This window comes from Pongo abelii, chromosome 17, assembly GCF_028885655.2.
Source record: "Pongo abelii isolate AG06213 chromosome 17, NHGRI_mPonAbe1-v2.0_pri, whole genome shotgun sequence".
Classification (NCBI taxonomy): domain Eukaryota; kingdom Metazoa; phylum Chordata; class Mammalia; order Primates; family Hominidae; genus Pongo; species Pongo abelii.
In genome coordinates, this window is record NC_072002.2 from 72,921,845 (window position 1) to 72,935,290 (window position 13,446).

The following is a 13,446-nucleotide window of genomic DNA, read 5'->3' on the forward strand; positions in this document are numbered from 1 at the left end:
ATGAAAAATTGGATGAGGTTTAGCATTGTAGAAGGAAAGATGGGGGTGGTACCGTGTTAGTTTTTTAGGCCTGCCATAGCAAAACACCACACACTGGGTGGCTTAAACAATAGCCATTTATTTTCTCACAGTTCTGGAGACTAGAAGTCCAAAATCAAGGTGTCAGCAGGTTTGGTTTTCCCTGAAGCCTCTCTCCTTGGCTTGCAGATGGCCACCTGGCCACCTTCTCACTATGTCTTGTGGGTTTTGTTTGTTTGTTTGTTTTGTTTTGTTTTTTTGAGACATGGTCTTCCTCTGTCACCTAGGCTGGAATGCAGTGGTATGATCGTGGCTCATTGCAGCCTCAACTTCCTGGGCTCAAGAGATCCTCCCACCCCAGCCTCCAGAGTAGCTGGGACTACAGGTGTGTGCCGCAATGCCTAGCTAAGTTTTGTAATTTTGGTAGAGACTGGGTCTTCCTATGTTGCCCAGCCTGGTCTTGAATTCCTGGGCCCAAGTGATCTTCCCACCTCAGCCCCCCAACATGTTAGGATTGCAGGTGTGAGCCACTGTGCCCAGCCTTGTCTTGTCTTTGGGCACAAATATCCACTGGTGTCTCATTGCGTGTCCACATTCCCTCATCAGCCGTATTGGATTAGAGCCCAGCGTAATGGCCTCATTTTAACTTAATCACTTCTTTAAAGTCCTGGTCTCCAAATACAGTCCCATTCTGAGGTACCAAAGGTTGAGGCTCCAATGTGAATTCTGGGGGAACATGGTCCAACCCAATGAGAACAATGGTTATCTGTTGGGAGTGAGGACTGATATGAGTGGAGATGCATCGGTAAAGATGCGTGGGCCACAGATGTGACGCAGCAGGAGGTGTGCACAGAGGTATGGGATGGGGTCAGTGTGGAGGGCCATGTGCCAGGCAGCAGTGTGGACTTGGTCCTCTACTCAGTGTAGGGGGATCATTCTGGGGGCTGAACCGAGGGTGACACTGTAAAACCATGCTTCAGGAAAATTCATCTCTGTGCCCTGCAGGATGGACTGAGGAGGGAAGAGGCTGAGGGAAATGAGTGTGCGAGATAATGAGGCTATCCCACGGAAAGTAAAAGGATTGGAGGCCTTGCAAAAGCAAAGCGAACCCAAGCTTCAGAATGGAGGCATCTGAGATGATGTCACAGTTTTGAACCTTATTTATAGAAGAAAGAGGGTGAAATGGGGAAATTAGATAAATGAAAATATAGGTCCCATTGTTGGTAAGATACATGAAGTGTCATTGATTCTGTATTTAGTGTGCTTTTCTTTATTTTAAACAGCTTTCATAGCTCACTTCCAAACTATATTTTTGCAACCAATTCTTTTTCCTCTCTATTAAAAGGAGAATCTTTTATTTTACACTAATTAACTGCTGATTCTCCTAAGAGAGTTTTCAGGAACCTAAACCTCAGAGTTAGATGGAGACAAGTGTCTTTGTTAATCATTTATGTGAGGTCAGATTGTACAATTTGTAACAGATTTTACAGCTGGTTCCTTGATTAAGGGATGGGTAGGATTCCTACTAATTATTATTTTGAGTTTTACTTTGTTTTTAACCGTTGAAACTTGGGGGATGTACTCTTTGGTTTGGGTAGATTTTACTTATAGATATTGAAGTTTGAGTTGTTGAATTTCATACATATTTTATTTTGACTTTTATTCCTTTAAAACATTTGACTCTAACTCCATTGAGCTCTGTAGAACATCTGTTATCCAGATCTTTTGCCAGAATATAGAGCCTTGATTGGACACCTTGCCAGCTAATTTAAAGCTTCCCGAGATGCAGAATACTGTGTAAAATGTCCTACCTGTTGTGTCAGAAGGGAGAAAATAAGACGAGATTTTCATATTTGCTTGTAGATCCATAAGAAACTTGGGAAGAATTCCTAAGAAACTAGCAGTAGTCGTTCCCTGCAGGGTGGGGGCTCTGGATGTGGGGGTGGCAGGGGATGGGAGAGACTGGCAGGTTGAGGAGCAGGGTGAGAGGGATGTTTTTATGGTGTACATTCTGATATATATATATTGAACTATTTGAATGTGTTAGTCATGTAGGAAAACAAACCTTTACTTTCCAAAAATATTAGGGAAAAACTTTCAAGTCTCTCGTTTTTAGCCTTTTTGTTGTTCTGATATTTCCACACAGGACAGACGGTAACATGCCTGATATATTTTAAGTACAAACAAGGCTGTAAGTTGCCTTACTTGATTTTCTTCACTATTTTCTATTCAAAAAAGTATTTTTGAATCCAAGGGAATTAGAGGAATAATCTTGAAATGATTATGTTTTGGGGGAAAAGTATATTATTAATATATTAGTTATCTAATGTTGTGTAACAAATTGCCTCAAAATTTAGCATATGAAAACAATAAGCATTCATTATGTCACACATTTGTTCTTTCTTTTCAGTGAAAGTTAACCTGTTTCCATCTGAATAGATTTCTCACTCTGTATCCTGCCAGTAATCATTTTGTACTGTTTCTGTGCCTTTCAGTCCAAGAGTCCAACCTGATGAGGTTCTGCTTGTGTAATTCTTTTAAAAGCATTGTGGATGTCCTATAAATCTCACTGGAGTTCACTTTTTAAACATTGGACTTCTGTGGAGACTGCTGAGGGACAACACTCTTACTTCTTAGGGCCTTTGGTTTGCCAGAATTGTTCTCTGAGCCATTGCTTTGGATTTTTTCCTGACTTCTTAACAAAGGATTTTATAGGTAGGACCTTCAACACTCTGGAAATTGCCTTAGCTACATCAGCCATCTCCTTAGGTACATTTTCCATCTCCCACACTGTAGCAGGCAACAGGATTGCTAAACTTTCCATGAGGAAATAACAAAGATCTCCTTTTCCAGTTTCCAGTAACATTTTCCTCTCTACACCATCATCCACAGCCTCCTGAAAGGCCCTCCAGGTTCTAGCTTTTCCAGGGCTCTTCAGGGGTTTTCTAACTCTCTTTTTACAGTCTTTCCAGCTCCTGCCCATTGCCACATTCCAAAGTCACTCACACATTTTAGGAATTTTTCTTTTTTTCTTTTAGCAAGCATACCAATTCCAGTTACCAGAATCTGTTAGTTTTTGTTATATGTTGCTGCAGTACAGATTGCCTCAAAGCTTAGTGGCTGAAAACAAGGAACATTACTGGCCAGGCACAGTGGCTCATGTCTGTAATCCCAGCACTTTGAGAGGCCGAGGTGGGTGGATCACCTGAGGTTGGGAGTTCGAGACCATCCTGACCAACATGGAGAAACCCCATCTCTACTAAAAATACAAAATTAGCCGGGTGTGGTGGCGCATGCCTGTAATCCCAGCTACTCGGGAGGCTGAGGCAGGAGAATCTCTTGAACCTGGGAGGCAGAGGTTGCGGTGAGCCGAGATCGCACCATTGCACTCCAGCTGGACAACAAGAGTGAAACTCCATTTCAAAACAAACAAACCAAACAAAAATGAACATTTACTGTCATACACACTTCCTGGGGGTCAGGGATCCCAGAGTGTCTCCGCTGGGTCAGTATGTCTCAGGGTCTCCTGAGGCTGCAGTCATTATGCCCGCTAGGGTTTGGGTGGGACTGGAGCACCTGCTTCCAAGTTGCCTCACTCACATACCTGGCAAGTTAGTGCCGTTGCTGGCAGGAAGCCTGCTTTTCTTGCCAGGTGGACTTCTCTGAGGGATGCATGAATGCCTTCACTACAGGGCAGCTGACTTCACTCAGGACACATGATTCAGGAGACCAGGGGAAAGCTGCAGTGTCATTTTATCACATAATCCCAGAAGTAACACTCTGTCATTTCTGCAGTATCCTGTAGGTTACACGACAGCATTATTCATTGTGAGAGGCGACTACATGAGGGTGAGTCCAGGAGGCAAGAATTATCGGGGGCTATCATGGAGGTTTGATAACATAATTGGTAAGAAATTCGGATATACCTCAGACTTGATTGTGGCATACCAGTGTGTTGTAAAACTTGTGAGAATGGCTTACCTTAGAAAGACAAGCAGTCCATCCAGTGTCTTATTCTTATGTTAAGTTGGGATTGCTATTTTGTTACCCTTGGGCCTCTATATACAAAGCCTCTCATGGTAATAGATCTAAGTGGGTTGAACTTTAGTATTATGTATATGCCCTCTGCTTTTATTAGTAGATTTTACTTTCATGAAAGGAACATATAAACTTCATTATTGCATTTTTGTATAAATGCAGCTGGGGACATGGTTTTATTACTCAATGTCCATTTTGTAAATATTTAGAGAACTTTTTTTTTGCATCATAAATCAGTATAAATAGAAGCTTGGTTTCCGTTGTTGCCCTGGCTATGAGGAAGCTGAGAGTGAAATTTGTCATTCAAGTGTGGCAGTTATGTTGATCTTACTGACTGGCATATTTATATTCTCCTTCACTTGATATTTTGCTATGAGATGTTCCAGTTTACTTGTGGGAAAAAAAGCCAGGTGTTCTTGAACTCAACAAATATTTATTGAATTCCACTTGCTGGCCAGACACCATTCCATGTGCCCCGGATATGGCACTGGACGGATAGATAAGGTCCCCACTCGCTTACAGCTTCCAACCTGGTCGTAAGAAAATACCTTAGCTTTTGCTCCATAATGTGGAAGAATTGGCGTCAGAGAAAACCTAATTCATATGTATCACCTTTCTACCCATTCAAGTTTTATTTCATAATTTTTTTTTTTTTTTTTGAGATGGAGTCTTGCTCTGTCACCCAGGCTGGAGTACAGTGGCACAATCTCAGCTCAGTGCAACTTTTGCCTCCTGGGTTCAAGTGATTCTCCTGCCTCAGCCTCCCGAGTAGGTAGGATTACAGGTGCATGCCACCACGCTTGACTAATTTTTTGTATTTTTAGTAGAGATGGGGTTTCATCATGTTGCCCAGCCTGGTCTTGAACTCCTGACCTGAGGTGATCCACCTGCCTTGGACTTCCAAAGTGCTGGGATTACAGGCGTGAACCACCATGCCTGGCCGTATTTCATAATTCTATCTTTCCATAGAAAGAATTGGCTGGGGCAAATATAACTAATGTGAGTTACTGATTTCAGAGGAAGCTTTTGGAAGTGGTTGATAGGCACTGAATGGGATGGAGTGATGAGTGGTTTAAAATAACACTTGAACCTTTGGATTCAAATGGTTTCAAATGCATCTCAGAAAAGTGAAAGGTGAATGGGAGAGCTACATCCATTGAGAGCAAGGGCTCGTCAGCTATGGCTGTGGCTTAAACTAAGCAGATATTCTTTCTGGCATTTCTACAGGCCAGAAACCTAAGATCAAGGTGTCATGAGGGTTGATTTCTCTGAGGCTCCCAGATAGTCATCTTCTCCCTGTGTCTTCATGGGGTCTTTATTCAGTGTCTGTGTCCAAACTTCCTTTTCCTTTTTTTTTTTTTTTTTTGAGACGGAGCCTCACTCTGTTGCCCAGGCTGGAGTGTAGTAGTGCTATCTCAGCTCACTGCAACCTCCATCTCCTGAGCTCAAGTGACTCTCCTGCCTCAGCCTCCCGAGTAGCTGGGATTACAGGCATGCGCCACCATGCCTGGCTAATTTTTGTAATTTTAGTAGAGACGGAGTTTCACCATGTTGGTCAGGCTGGTCTTGAACTTCTGACCTCACGATCTGCTCACCTTATCTTCCCAAAGTGCTGGGATTATAGGCATAAGCCACCACGCCCAGCCCAAACTTCCTTTTCTTAGAGGGTGGGCTTTATCTGTGGTTCTTAGTCAGCCTCACCTTCATTCTTCTTCCTTTTGGTGTTACGGTCTTGCTTACTGCTTTGGGGATGGATTTGTTGAAACTATATGTGACTGGTTTAGGGACCCAGTAGGAGGTTTTACTGTAAGTGTAAATTAACATGTGCCTTGGGGGGACCTTAAAAGTTTTTGTCATTGGGCCATGAGATCTGAGTGCAGCTGGTAGAACCTCCTTGTTTTCTTTGGTATGAGAACTCCTGGGCTTTTGTTGGTTCCTTCCGTTTTCTCTGGTGTATTACCGTTTCACATCACAGTGATATTATCCAGATAACACCCATGATTTGTTTTTAATGGAGTTTCTCTCTGTTGCCCAGGCTGGAGTGCAGTGGTGCAATCTTGGCTCACTGCAACCTTCACCTCCTGGTTCAAGCGATTCTCCTGCCTCAGCCTCCCAAATAGCTGGGACTACAGGTTGGTGCCACCACGCCTGGCTAATTTTTGTATTTTTAGTAGAGACGGGGATTCGCCATGTTGGCCAGACTGGTCTTGAATTCCTGACCTCAGTTGATCCACCCACCTTGGCCTCCCGAAGTGCTGGGATTACAGGCGTGAGCCAATGCACCCGGCCACACCTGTGATTTATTTTATTTCATTTGAGATTTCAGACTTTGTCGCTTGTTCTTTCTGTAGAAGTTTTTTCATAGAAGTATGTTGTTTCAAAAGCAACCTTCAAATAGTAGACTTAGCTTGGATGAGAATCTAAAAGTCTTTGAGTCCAACAACCAAGCAGGTCCCCTGTCCAGGAAGTGCCTTATAGCTGATGTTTGAGTATCCCTCCGGATGGGAACTCACTACCTCCTGAAGCACCTTACTTCACCCTTGGCATAGTAACAGAGATTAAAATGTCCTTCCTTAATTTGAGGTGGAATCTGCCTTTTTGTCCATTTTACACACACTAACCTTCCTTCTACCATACAAGCTGAGAGAGAGCCGGGCTGAGCCTGTGTCTCCACAACAACTTTTCTCAGACCTCCTGCTGCCACCTACCATGTACTTGTTCTTCACTTGCTAGGTTCCAGTTGCTCTGTATCTTTCCTAAAGTGTGGTGACCAGAATTTGGCACAGTGAGGGAAGGTTCCAGAGCCCTTTAGTGTTATTGGGGGCACAGAACTTGGGCTTTGGAGTCGCTCAGATCTTGAGTTGATATGCACTTCTTTGTCCTTGGGCAAATGATTGAACCTTCTTGGACTCTCAGTTCCTCATTAATAAAATGAAGATGAAACAAGATGAGATGGACTGTGCACATTTCCTGATGGGGGCTGGTATGTGCTGGTGCCCAGTACATAGTGGCTGCTGGCAGAATGGTGAATCGCCAGTACCTGCTCCCTTCACTGAGTGCTTGCTCTGTGCCTGGCACCATTGCTCAGGGCTTTACATTGACTTACTCTTTTGATTTTCACTCCAGCCTAGAGCATAAGTATTTGCTTTATCCCCATCTTATAGATGAGGTATTTGATTCTCAAAACGGTTTCATAGCTTGCCCATGTCTAGCAGCTAGTAAAAGGAGGAGCCAGAGTTTTCATTTAGGTGGGAGTCCTCTAGAACCTGCTTTCTTAACTGCTGTGCTGTGATCTGCACTGTGGCATGAGAGTTTGTCTTAATGTAAATGCACATGTAATAGCATTATTCACATTGCCTGAGACCGTGGAAGTTCCTTTGGCAACCAGATGCCACAGGGGACTCATTTCATGCTTTTAGAAGACTCGAGCCGCTACATGCCCTGGGAACTGTGTTGCTTCCCCACTGGCCCTCACTCTTGCTTTTGTAAGGGATGTCACATTCAGCCATTAAGTGTCATCTCTGGAAGTCATGACTCTGTTATTCCACATATTAGGTTTTCTTTGTAGCTTTGTGTCAACTCCAAGCCAGGTAAATAAGTCCTGGAAGAACCAAGTTACAGATGTGAGTAAAAGAGGGGATGGCAGGGGGCAGAAGTCAGGGCAGGCCCTGTGACTTGCCACCAGCATCCTCCCTTCGGGGGAGGTCCTTTCATCTTGGTGCTAGCTGGAGGAATTGGCAACGTCAGAGATAAAGGTGTAGATGCACCAGCTGAACGTCTTGCTCTGTTTCCCATTTTACGTGTAAGATAGGTGATGGCATGCTGCATTCAGATCCCTATGTGTGTATTTGGGATTTGGGGTGGGGGATTGTGTGTAGAAGGCAGGAAAGATTGCCCAGCAACTCTCATTTGAATTGAGGGTGGAAGCAGTTCTCGGGCACAGTATGCCAAAGCCCAGGGCATCCAAGGGACAGCAGAGATCACAGATGCTGAACGGATGGGGAAGGAGCACTAGGCAGGGCATTTCTGATGAGACTTTGATTTGGGAGGTACGACAGTTGTATGAGGAATGTTGATAAACTGCTTAGAGTGAATGGAGATGAGTAGGAATCACCACCATTCACATACTGGCTCTGCAAGCCACTAAGCACAGCTCTGCATCTGCTCTTATGGAGGAGAAGACAAGCAGAAGAGAATGTTCTGATCTAGAAGAGTTCGTGTAAGAGCATGAAGGCAACAGCACTTGAGATGTGGTGCACATGAGCAAAATTTCAGTTTATGTGGAATTTAAGATTCACAGATTAAAAGGTAAAATTCTCTCCCTGGTACCAAAAAAAAAAAAAAATATATATATATATATATATATATCATCCATGTATTCCCTCTCTCTCTCTCTCTTTTTTTTTTTTTTTTTGAGGTGGAGTCTTACTCTGTCCCCCAGGCTGGAGTGCAGTCGTGCGATCTCGGCTCACTGCAAGCTCTGCCTCCCAAGTTCACACCATTCTCCTGCCTCAGCCTCCCGAGTAGCTGGGACTACAGGTGCCCGCCATCACGCCATGGGGTATTCCCTCTCTTGACTGATATTTCAGCAGTATGTGGACAGATTCTTTTTTAAGGTAAATGACCAGGGGCTTGTAATATGAGTGTCACTTAGGCAACAGGACATTTCAATGAAATGGTGATGGAAATAGGTTCTTTTTGTAGATTGTGAACTCTTGGGAGCATGGATTTTGCTAAATATACTGATTTTTAAATTTTTTTGACATCTAGCATGGTGCATTCCACATAGGAGTTTTTCAAGAAGTACTCATTTCACAGGCATCTTGAATGATAGATGTTTGGTCAGAAATGCACAAGACAGTGTATTAATCACTCATTCAGCCTCTCAAGCTATCATAGTTGGTTAGTAATAACATTTCAAAATTATATTTGTCCCTTAGGCTAGCAGAGAATACTATTTAACAGGTTTTTCTTGAAAAGCAGGAGTAGCGAACTAGAGTTGTCTCTAGGTGGGGTAAATAAAACATCTCCCACCCCACCCAAATTGAAGCTGAATACCTTCAATTCACTACTGTGCGCATATTCATGTTTCATGCTGAACGGTTCACTTGAAACTTTCTCACGGAAAGAAGTGTGATACATTTGGTGGTAGTCTTATATTTGCTACGTGCTCCTGTGTTGTCTGATGATAGAATGCAGCGGTCAAATATTGCACAATTTACGCCAGAGGAGGAGAATTCCCATCAACTCTCCAACCATCATAAATACTTTATTCCACACAATAAGGAAATTGAACTTTTCAGAAGAATGATATAGAACACCTAAAATGGGTTAAACTTGAAGGAATTATACTGTCCATTGTAAAATTGGAGCCACTCTTGAAAAATTGCTGCATGCCCCACTGAATGCTAGAGCAGGACATGCAGTCCCAGCTCCAGGGGCTTCCAGAGTGATTGAGGCAGGGCTGTGGGCTACTTTCCTGAAGGCTGACTCCTTTCTTTCCTCATTACACTGCCACAGATGGTGGCAGATACAGCATGGATTGGCATAAGTCACTCTCCACTACCTGCAGAATAAAGGCCCAATTTCCTAGTGCAGCTTGCAAAGTCCTTCTCATCTGCCACCTTCCTGCCTTTGTGATTTCTCCTCCTGGGACTCCTGCACCCTTTTTTTTTTTTTAATTTTTCTTTTCTTTTTTTTTGAGATAGGGTCTCAATCTGTTGCCCAGGCTGGAGTGTGGTGGCGCAATCATAGCTTATTGCAGGCTTGACCTCCTGGGCTCATATGATCCTCTTGCTACAGCCTCCCAGATAGCTGGGACCACAGGCACACGCCACCCCGCCTGGCTAATTTTTTGTATTTTTTTATAGAGACGGGATTTCTCCATGTTGCCCAGGCTGGTCTCGAGCTCCCGGGCTCAAGCGATCTGCACGCCTCAGCCTCTTACAGTGTTGGGATTACAGGCGTGAGCCACTGCACCCGGCCACTCCTGCACCCTTACCTTTCGCCGCCCTGGCCGGCTGGACGACTGCACCCATTTCACCTGGCATTCTTGTGCCTGACTGTGCTCTAGCCATTTCCTGTGTCTGGAATACCCCCATTCTCCTGTGCTCAGCCCTGTGGACTGTGCTTATTCGTAATCACACCTCAGAGCCCTTCCCCTTCTCCATGGACTCCACCCCTGCTGTGTAGACGGCCCCAACATCATTTTGCTGAGTGGAGAGCCACTGCAAGGCGTGGCATGGAGGAGCCTGACTGCATAGGTGGCGGCACCTTGAGGGCCTTATGGACCCGGCAGTTGAGGGTATGGGCTAGAAGACAGATGATTCCAAATTACGGCTAAGAAATAGGTAGCCTGTACGGCTTGATTGCCGTGAATGCCTCTAGAAAGAGCACTTTAAAAAAAAAACAAAGAAGGGAGTTCCCTGTTCATGGCCTATGAGTTTAAAAACAAGCACCCCATGTCATTAGCCCTTTGCTTACCACTGAGTTGCTGACACATTAGAGGATCTAGATATGTGTCTGAGATTTTGGATGCCTATTGATTGTGTATTCACTTAGACTTTGGTGCTTTTCTAGATGTTTCACAAGTTAAGATGTTGTTAAGAGGTTCTCATTGTTTTATTCCTATGTTCTTTCCTTCCACTCCCAACTCACTCTGATGTCACTCATCTGGGTTCTTCTGCTCCTGCCTGGGCTGCTTGTCCAGTAGTATTTATTGAGCTGCACACTGTGCTTGGCACCCAGGGCCATAGAGGCAGGCAAAGAGGGGGGACATTTATTAAGCAGATTCTTACTGAGGGTATGGGTGCCAGGTGCTCGCTCTGGGAAGGTGCAAATGAAATGGATGATGGCTGAGCCTGAAGAATTCCCGGGGTGAACAGATGGGGGGAGGCCAGTTCGGGCAGAGGGAGCGGCAAAAGCTGCTGCTTAAAGTCGTTGCTCCCACCGCATGAGGAATAATTGGATCTGTCTGCAGCAGAGAGAGGCAGTGAGAGACGCACTGAGGCCTGGACAGGCAGATGGGACTGGAATGCAGAGGGGCCTTGCAGGGCTTAGACGGGGCCAAAGGGCAGAGAGGCAGGGCATAGAGAGAAGCTGTGGCCACCTTGCTGGGTCCCATGGAATCCTCGCCCATCGGGGTCGTGGGCATCGATCGACACTGTGGAGCTTGAAATCTCACCAGGTGGAAACATGTCTGCCAGCCCTGTAATCATTTCCATAGTTTCTTCTGGTTCTTTTCATGAATATTTTCCAATATTTTTATTTGAGCATAAATAAAAGGTGTGCCTATATACTTAAATTTCTGCCAGAAAGCTTTGACTTCCATGATCTAGAGCAAGCTTGTGCAACCACAAGCAGGTAACGTGCAGCCCAGGATGGCCTTGAATGTGGCCCAACACAAATTCGTAAGCGTTCTTAAAACATTATGAGCCTTTTGTGTGATTTCTTTTTTTTTTAAACTCATCAGCTGTCATTGGTGTTAGTGTATTTTATGTGTGGCCCAAGACAATTCTTCTTCTTCCAATGTGGCCCAGGGAAGCCAAAAGATTGGACACCCCTGATTTAGAGTTTTAGGACTTAGGTTTTGGGAATGCCAAATGTTTACATGGAAAGGCTCATCCATTAGGATGAGCATGCTTTTCCTCATGAACTCATTGGTAGAAGCTAATGTTAGTGTGTGGCTCTTTTCCTTTATTATTTTCTTCTGTACAGGGTACTTTATAACCAATAGCTGTTTCTGAAAATATGGGAAAACTATTTTTGAATATTGAATCAATTACATTTTCAGGGTAGTTTGATAAAAGGCATTCTGTGGTCATCTTTATCTAAAACGAATCCTCCTGGCCTTAGTGTGATTATTTTATTTTATTTATTTTTTATTTTATTTTATTTTATCTTATTATTTTAATTTTATTTTACTTTATTTTATTTTATAGACAGAGTCTTGCTCTGTCACCCAGGCTGGAGCGCAGTGGTGCAATCTCGGCTCACTGCAACCTCCACCTCCCAGATTCAAGCAATTCTCCTGCCTCAGCTCCCTGAGTAGCTGGGATCACAGGCATGTACCACAATGCCCGGCTAATTTTTGTATTTTTAGTAGAGATGGGGTTTCGCCATGTTGGCCAGGCTGATCTTAAACTCTTGACCTTAGATGATCCACCCACCTCAGCCTCCCAAAGTGCTGGGATTACAGGCATGAGCCACCCCACCTGGCCTTAGTGTGATTTTGTATTTTATGTTATGAGTTTTGTTTTAAAAAAAGAACATCAGTAAGTTCAGAAACCAACTCCATGCTTATTTGCTGTAATGAATTTTTCCGTTACATTGGAAAACCACAGTTCTATCTGCCCAGAAGACCCATAAATCACAGAATGCAGTGTGTTGGAATGTGAAATCTTTTCAGCCTTGCAGAATCTTTATCATTGTGCTAAATTGCCATGTTGAAGAATGGCAGGTGGCAGTTAGAACTTACGGCTTTCTATTTATTTTCTATCTATTTTGCATTAGCCAGTTAAGGTTCTGATCTTCAGAGCATTAAAGTCAGTGCTTCATACAATTTCACATCAAACTGTGGCATTGCAAGAGGCAAACGATTTGGAAATCTTCCTTAAATTACAAAAAGAAAAAAAAAGTCAATGCATGAAGATTGTTTTGTTCCCAAGACTTATGACACAGCCCTCCAGTTCTGTGGCTTTTCATTCTGATGGGAAGGAAATGAGACCATTGTAAATGACTGTTCAGAATAATAGTGCCAGCTCCATGCCAAGTGCTGTTAAGAACATGGAGAGAGCATTCGAGTGTTTGCCTCTGAATCTTTGCCCAGGCCATAGTTCGCAGTTGGCCAGCAGGCTGCAAGGGCCATTCCAAGTGGGAGAAGCATTCCATCCCTGGGACAAGTAAACAGAGAACCTAAAACAAACACATGTTTAGTTGAAGTGATACAGCACCAGGCAAAGTGTTCTACTTTTAACGAGTGAAGGACATCAGAAACAAAGGATCAGAGCCCCCACATTGCATTCTCAACTAATTGTAGCACTAAGGCAGGAATCCTTGGCTCTTTAGCTGGAGTGAGTCAGAGAGTATATCATGCCTCATCTAAAGTTTAAAGTTAATTGAGCCCAAGGCCCTTAACTTCTGAATAGACACACACTGTAACCAGATATATAGATGGAGTGGGAAGATGTAAATGGTTTCAAATGCCAGCCTGGTGTAGTTGCATGCTGGAGGGAACTTAAAGGAAACAGTGAGAAGTATTAAAAAACTGTAGTTGACCAGGTATGGTGGCTCATGCTTATAATCCCAGCACTTTGGGAGACTGAGGCTGGAGGATCACTTGAACCCAGGAGTTCAAGACCGGCCTGGACAACATAGCTAGACCCCATCTCT

The 13,446-nt window shown here is 43.9% G+C and overlaps 1 protein-coding gene across 6 annotated transcripts in view; it reads left to right on the top strand.

Annotated features, from left to right (window-relative positions):
* NEDD4L (NEDD4 like E3 ubiquitin protein ligase) overlaps positions 1 to 13,446 on the top strand; it is a 363,402-nt gene that overhangs the window by 39,638 nt on the left and 310,318 nt on the right. Inside the window, exon 1 of one of the 6 annotated variants that reach the window (XM_054537493.2) lies at positions 8,650 to 8,672. The gene's annotated coding sequence lies outside the window, so the exon portion shown is untranslated. 6 annotated transcript variants of the gene reach the window in all.